At 41.9% G+C, this 8,407-nt stretch overlaps 1 pseudogene; it reads left to right on the top strand.

Annotated features, from left to right (window-relative positions):
• Nucleotides 1-5,179: 5,179 nt before the first annotated feature.
• The window catches only part of LOC101584790, a 13,978-nt pseudogene continuing 10,750 nt past the window's right edge, over nt 5,180-8,407 (top strand).

The raw sequence follows: 8,407 nt of genomic DNA, 5'->3' as shown, positions 1-8,407 counted from the left end.
AGAGATTACTCTGAAGAAGTACTCATGATAAGTAAATAACATAAAAGTGCTCAACATCACTGGTTGTCAGAGAAATGCAAATTTAAAAAGTGCTCACATTCCATCTTACTCCAGAAAGGGCGGTTATCATCAGGAAATCAAATGATTGCAAATAATGGCAAGACTGTGAGAAGAAACGATAGGGGAAAGAAAACTAAACCAACACCATTTTGTGTTCTAGTGCAATTTCACAGCTTACATTTCTGTTTCCTTAAGGTTGTTTCTTGTAAATGTCATAGTTACTTCTACATAAAATGTCAAACACCTTTGTTCCTTTGTCACAAGCTAAGCCCATGCTTTGCAGTATTTCTGTAGCTGCATTGAATCCTATCAGCCCTACCCTCCCCCCAGGCCCAGAACTAGACTTGGAACTAGAACTGTATGACTATTCTCCCCTCCTGCCCTTCAGAGTCTGTGCTCAGTCATGTACTGGGTGCCTACTGCAGGCCCCCCAATAAACTTGTTTGTCTCTGCAGCTGGCCCCTGCCAGTGACTTAATTAAATAAACACATTGGCCCAAACAGAAAGAACACTTCTACACTGCTTATGGAAATGGAAATGCATTTAACCAAAATCTAAATCAGTATGGAGATTACTCAAAAACTACAAACAGAAATTCTATTCAACCCAGCTATTCCTTTACTAAGTATCTTTCTGAAAAAGTCAATGACATCCTATTACAGTGTTACATGTATGCCCATGTTTATGACAACACAACTCATAATAACTAAATCATGAAAGCAGCCATTATGTCCATCAACAAATGAATTGATAAAGAAAATGTAGTATTTATACACAGTGAAGTATTACTCTGCCACAAAGCAGTATAAACTTTAGTCACTTCTATGAAAGTGGATACACCGTTAAGACATAATGTTGGACCAGGGATATAGCTCAATGGTATAAGCATCTACCTGCCAAGCATAAGGTCTTGTGTTTGATCCCCACTACAAAAAAAAATACAATGTTAAGTGAATTATTATACATACAAGCTAATAATCACATGATTCTTCTTATATGAGAAACACAAAATATAAATCAATTAAAGAGTAAAATAAAAGACAATAGGAAACAGAAAGACAGATCTTTTATAAAAGGGAAGGGGACAAGAGATGGAAAGAAAGGAGAAATAAGGAGTGAAGGAAGAAGAAAGAATGAGATGGAAAAAGTTTTAAAATATGTTATGTCCATGTTCCAGTCCCCCATTATGAATGCAATCATTATTTACTAAAAGCATGTATTAATAAAAATAAAAGATCAAAAAATAAAAAATAACAATTGAAAGTATAGGTCTGCATAAAACCTCATCATATTACGGTGTCATATTATGAGTTGTAATATGTGAATGAGTTGAATTATTTGTAGTAGTTCAAAATGTAAATAACTCAAATGTCTATGAACTAATGAGTAGATAAATACACTAAAATGCATCCATACACTGGTCATCATGTGTAAATTGTTATACCTTGATGTTATGTCTAGATGTCATCCCCAAAGCCTTATAAACTTATAAGTAGTAGTTTTAGGAGGCGGTGGGATCTAGGGTGTTTGATGCTTGGATTTAATTGTGTGATATTGGGATTAAGACATATGATTACTAAATTAGTCCACTGACTGGGTTAGCATAGTTCTGGGTGTGAATAATGAGAAGCCCCTCCCTAGGTATGGGTGGCACCACCCAAAAGGCAGAGAGCTAAAAGAGATAAAAGGCTATTGTTTCTCTGCTGCTGCTCACTGCTGCTGCTGCTTTCTACCTTCTGCCTGGCACACCATGAACTGTTTCCTCTCTGCATTGTCCCTCTGCCATCCCACACTGCCTTGGAGCCAGCTATCAATGGACAGAAACCTCTACAAACTGTGAGCCAAGATAAACCACTTCTCCTTTAACTTGGGGTGTTGGATATTCTGTCTCAGCAATGACAAATGTAACTAAAATAGCAATAAAAAAGATTGAAGTTTAGTTACTTCCACCAACATGGATGAATCTTGAAAACAAGATGCTGAGCGAAAGAAGCCAGTCCCAAAATATTACATATTGAATTACTTTTTAAAGAAGAGGTCATTCCATAGAGAGGTAAGAGGTGAGTGGTTGGGAAGGTTGGGAAAGGAAAGGATGAGGGGTGACTGCTAAGGAATGCTGAGTTACTTTTTTAGCATAATGAAAATGTGCCAAAACTCAGTAGTGGTATTTTTTACACAACCTTATGAACATACTAAGAATCACTCATGTGATTTTTATGTTAAATTAACAGATTTCATGGTACAATACTTTTACTTCAGTAAAGCTGTTTTAAAATGATAAAAATATAGACAAGAAAGTTTCCCTTCTTTATCTCCCTACAATTAAAAAATGGTGGGGAAGGGACAATGACTTCTATGCTTGGACTGAAGATTCTCAACTGGAGTGATTTGTTCCCCACATGATACTTAGCAGTGTGTAGAAGCAATGGATATCACAGTCAGAGAGTGAGGCTACTACTGGCATCTAGTGGACACAAACCGAGTCTGCTACTACCCATCCTACAATACATAGAATAACCCCCCTCAGCAAAGGGTTTCCTGGCCACAGATGTCAACAGGCTGAGTTTGAGAAATTCTGCCTTAAATAAAGCTCCACCAGCAAAAAGCAACCAGAAGTACTTTGATGCAGTGGAATCCCGTTGTGTTGAGGGCGGTTATTTGATCTACAGTATCATAGAAAACTCAGTCAGCCAGGAGTGATGGTGCACACCTGTAATCCCATCACTCAGTAGGATGAGGCAAGAAGATCTCTAGGAGTTTGAGGCCACCGTGGGCTACAAAGTGAGTTCAAGGTCATGGCATGGCAGAGTGAGACCCTGTCTCAAAAAGACCAAAAAAAGAAAAGCAAACAAACAAGCAAAGAAAGAAAGAAAGAGAGAGAGAGAGAACATTCACAATCATTTTTCTAGGACTGTGCTCGGGAGAAACTTCTGTGTAATCTTAGTTCCAAAAATTGTCATGCTTCCTCATATTGTCAGTCTGCTTTATCTCACAGACACTTATTGTAGGCATTTTTCAAGTTCATTTGACTTTATTTTATATCTCTACCTTTTTAAAAATTTATTCTCATTCTCTTTTCTTCCCTTATTAGTACTGCTAATGTTTGCTTTATTGTGGTATTATATATTATAGTAACCTATTTACAATATATAGGCAGGACGCTGAATAAAGACACATAAATTGCAGGATCTGGTTAGCTATGAGAACTGAATAGGGAGGAGGCAAATGATATAGCAGAACTGTGAGTGCATGACAGGGACATAGTGAGATCATAGTGGAGACCAATTACGCCCAACAGTGCATTCTTCCTGCTGTAGGAACCTAGTAGGTAGCACGAAGACAGTGTGTGAGGCTACATAGAACACTGGGGCCTCTTGGTGTTGGAAGAAGATGGGTCTTGAGCAACTATGGGGACAGAGCTGGCAAGAAAAGATGGCCATGAAGCCAGAGCTGGGTGCTGTGTTAGAAAGTAACTACACTTAGAGGCAGCAGTGTGGCCAGAATGTTCAAGTTTCAGTTTCGTAATTGTTGCTCAAGGACTCTGCAGTCATTGGCCGCTTTAGTTTTTCAGTTACTAAAACCTGGCATAACGAATGCCTATGTTTGACCTATTTTAGGGTCAACATGAGCACCAAAGGGAAAAGTCCAGAGAATTTGATAAAGGGCTCAGTGTGCTGCAAGGCTGAATTTTTTTCTTTTTGTGTTTTCTTTTTTCTTTTTTATGTTGATCAACAAAACTGATTGTGGCATTACTGCAGCTGTAATTATGCTATCTGTATGGAGATCTACCCATTTGCAGTAGGTATTTTTTTCTGCAAACCCACTGGGGTCATGAAGCAGGCCTGAGGGAGTCAGAAGACTCAGCTGACCCCAGAGAATCAAATAAAACTCACCCATCTGGCAGGGGGAGAAAGAATCTGTTAAACACTGAGTTTCATCTGTATCACTGATACAAGTTACTCATCATATAACTCAGTTGTGTCCCAAATTTTCTGATCAAGGAGATTATGGGGCCACAGAGGAAAGTGATCAATGATGTAGAGTGCACTTAAGGAGAGTCATGTGGAGAGAAAACATTCTCTCAGGCTTTCACAGAGAGCAAATGAAAAAGAAAAACAATTACAAATATTGTATTTTCAAACAATAGATGTGACTCATCCACATGGCTGACAGTGACAAAGGATCTACAATCTGCGGTACAGGGTTTCAGGATAAATCCTGAGGGGATTTGACTGACCTTATCAGATACAAAAGCTACATTTCTTGTTATGTAGGTCTTGCTTTATCTTGGTCTTAACCATCCAGCAGAAAAATATACAAATGAGATATGGACTGAAACCTCCAGTGACTGTGTGCTAAACAAATAAACCTTTCCTTTCTTCATTTTGAGTGTTGGATATTTGTCCCAGCAATGAGAGAAGAGTAACTGAGATACTCATCTGCCAAAAGGAAAAATTAAAGAACCCATCTGATGGGTTTGCAGTAACAGTGACTAGAGGAAATTCAAGTGAAGTGTTCATAATAGAGCATGGTAGATAGTGAGCTATTGGATTAGTGTTACTTTAAGAAATGGGAAAAAAAAAGAATGAGGCCAGGGAGATGGCTCAGTGGAGTAAGCGCTTCCCTGGCAAGCGCAAGGGCCTGAGTTCAATCCCCAGGTCCACCAAAAAAAAAAAAAAAAAAAAAAGAAATGGGTTTGCTTTCTACTTTAAAGAAGAGGCAACAGAGGCTGAAGAGAGATTGCCAAAGAGTGTTGAGGCCACTGGAGATTTGGATGATTACAGCAGTCTGTTGAGTTATTTCATTTTTGTCATACTCAACATCTCAGTAGAGTGAAGAGAATGGCATTTCCTTGTTTTTGTTGTTGTTGTTTTTGGGTTTTTTAGGGAAGGGCCTACAGGGTGTTCAGGGTTTCACTACTAGATCAGGCTTGTAGCAGTCCACCTGTTTACAGCCTCCCAAGAGCTGGGATTACAGGTGCGCACCACCACACCCAGTCTTAATTGCCAGCTCAGTGCACCCTTGGGGCAAGGCTGGCATGGTATAGATAGTGAATCCCTGGCCCCTGTGCCTGCTTGTAGGCACTTTAATCTGCTGACCTATTTGTTCAGCTCTGAGAATGGCATTTCCTGTGTATTTTCTGGATAATTGCAGTCATGGGGAATTGAAAAATTCTGCTGAAGATTATATGTCAGATTTAAGATGTGGGGATCCTGAAAATCCAGAACATTTTCCTCTTCCCAATATTGTGACTTCTATTAGTCTGTTAAATGTAGGCTTTGTACCTCTTTATGATGGAGATCAGACCAGAAAATTCTTGCCCTTTTTGCTTCTGAAGATTCACTCACAGCTGTGGCTCTTTACCTTGCAAATCAGTAAGGTGGGCTATTGATAATATTGTGAAAACATCTGTTCTAACTAGAGAAGGACTTGAATAGGAAGCATATGTGCCTCATTTCTTTTCTTCTCCAGAACTGGGGATTGAACTCAGGCCCTTGCACTTGCCAGGGAATGTGCTTCATTTCTTACCCAGAGTTACCAACTGCCAGTCCTTGACACCATGTTTATAAGAAAGAAATACCGAGGCAAAGATTTGGGGCTTTATATGCTGGAAGACTTTGTTGATTCCTTTACAGAAGGTGCACTTGGTTTGAGGTACCCTCTGTCTTCTCTGATGTACACAGAATGCAAACAATACTTTGAAAAGTATCCAGATCATGAACTCCTTTGGGAAATTGAAGGTGTTGTACCCTGTTATCAGAGAATACCAGTCACCAGAGCATTACAGAGAAACACGTAAAATTACAGCAATTTCTAGGAAGAATGTATGCAATGCGTTAATTATTGAAACTGTCCTACCAGTTTAGTTTGAAACTGTCTCACTGCTATTTGTTTCTCAATAAAATTATGGAAAAAAATTACAGCAATTTCTCACAATGAAGCAAGAAGACCTGTGTCTAGAGAATATGGTCTTGCAACTGTTGCAGAACATGAAACAGGATTTGAAGATAATCAACCTAATGAGATGCAGCTAACTATTGATTGTCTAAAAGATGCCTTTGCAGACACTTGTGAGGGTCTTGAAAAAACCCAGGGCAGTCATTTGAAGCAGCCATAGATTGGAAAGTGATTTCAGGATTCTGAATTCACTAGTTCTTGAGGTGAAGATTACAAGACTGCCCAGACTTTACCTGCAGTTTCAATAAATAAACTAGAGTCCATTGTGCACACATTGGAGAGCTCAGAAGACTTCCTGGAAGAAAGCCCAGAGCAGAGAGCAATTGATTTTGAGGATGAAAGCAACAACAAAAATACCCCTGAGATATGTGTGAGACCACCCAGGGCCTGCTAGATCCTCATTCGATCCAGAGTGCAGGCCCTGCATGTGAGAGAGACCACCCACGGCCGCTACATCCTGAATCGACCCAGAGCCCAGGCCTGGTGAGTGAGTGAGACTGCCCAGGGCTCACCAGATCCTCATTCGAACCAGAATGCAGGCCCAGCATGTGAGTAAGACAACCTGGGCCTACCAGATCCTCATTTGACCCAGAGCACAGGCCCAGCGTGTGAGTGAGAGGACCTGGGGCCTGCTGGATCCTCATTTGACCCACAGCGCAAGCATTGCATGTGAGAGAGACCACCCAAGGCCGCCATATCCTGAATTGACCCAGAGAACAGGCTTGGTGTGTGAGTGAGATGACCCAGGGGCACTGGATCCTGAATCAACCCAGAGCTCAGGCCTGGTGTGTGAGTGAGATGATCAGGGCCCATTGGATCCTCATTTGACCCAGAGCCCAAGCCTGGTGTGGAACCCTGCAGCAGAATGACCTGCAAAGAGGTTAGAGGCAAGACCCACCCAGCTGATTCAGGAGCAGAACATCTTACCAGAGTAGCACAGAGGGTTCACTTCCAAGGGCTGCAACAGGAAGAAGTGGAGCACAGTGGCCAGACACAAGCCACACCCACCAGGAGGAGTCTGAACTTCCTAGATACAGACCTGGTACTAAGGCAATAACTCTATCTAAGCTCTACACCAAAGGTCAGAGACAGAGATATACAGAATAACAAAAAGAAGGAACCAAATGCAGTCTCAGGGCCCAAGTCCATCCAGAGCAAATGCAGAAGACACTAGCATAGAGGAAACTGGAAATCACACACCAGATATCTCTGAAATAATAGCATTGGAAGCAGAGAAACAATTGCAGAAAGGTATAGAGGAAATCAGATCAGAAATAATTTCTGAAGTAAAAAGAGAAATGATAACTATAATCAAAGAACTACTAAGTGCTTCTAAAGAAGACACTGATAAAAAAAAATAGAGCAGAATATAAAAATGATGGAACACCTGAATAAGCAATATAGGAAAGAAATACAATACATGAAGCACATTCAAAGTGATATACAGGAAATTAAAACCTGAAACACAAGTTGGCAAACCATTTGAATGAAAGTGAAAATAGACATTCAGACCTTAAAGACACCATTGCAACTAGTGAAAAAGTAAGAAAAGATCTCTTAAAAACAATTAGGATGCAGGAAAATATAATTCAATACCTGCAAAATGATGCAAAGATGAACAATATGAGACTAATAGGCAGCAATGAGAAGGAAAGAGTCAATACAAATGATATAAAGAGAATATGGGAGACCAAGTCCTAGCCCAGGTCCAGTGAGTGTGTGGAGAGCTTCCTGCTACCCTGGGCTGGCGGGACCACTACCAGCCCAGGCGCAGCGTGGGCCGGACTCCCTCCCACCCCCTCGGGCCGCCCCGCATCACTCCGCCTTACCTCCCCCACCCCACCCGCCATGTAGGAATTTCTGCCGACTTCCGGGAGCCCCCAGACCAAGTCCTAGCCCAGGTCCGGTGAGTGTGTGGAGAGCTTCCTGCTACCGTGCTCTGGCGGGAACAGTCCCAACCCAGGCGCAGCGTGGGCCCGACCCTCTCCCACACCCATGGGCCGTCCTCCACCACTCAGCAGCACCTGCGCACCCTGCACTCCGAGTAGGAATTTTGCGGTGTTCCAGGAACCCCCAGACCCAGTCTTAGCCCAGGTCCAGTGAGTGTGTGGGAGAGCTTCCTCTTCCCCCTACTTCACCTTGTCCCCTCCAGGTACAGCTCAGGCCTGGCATACATGCCTGAGGTGTAACCCTGCAGCTGCAATCCCTGCAGAGAGTGTAGAGGATAGATCCACCCAGGTGGTCCTGGAGCAGAACATCTTGCCACAGGGGCACAATAGGTTCACCCTCAAGGCCAGCAGTGGGAAGGAGCTGAGCACAGCAGCCAGGCCTAAGCCAGATGCAGCTGGATAAGTCCAAACTTTGTAGAGCTGCACCTGAACTTCAGTAC

Source organism: Octodon degus, unplaced genomic scaffold (assembly GCF_000260255.1).
Source record: "Octodon degus isolate 3935 unplaced genomic scaffold, OctDeg1.0 scaffold00287, whole genome shotgun sequence".
In the NCBI taxonomy this organism is placed as follows: domain Eukaryota; kingdom Metazoa; phylum Chordata; class Mammalia; order Rodentia; family Octodontidae; genus Octodon; species Octodon degus.
The sequence above is the reverse complement of the archived record's forward strand: the minus strand, read 5'-3'. Positions and strand labels throughout refer to the sequence as shown.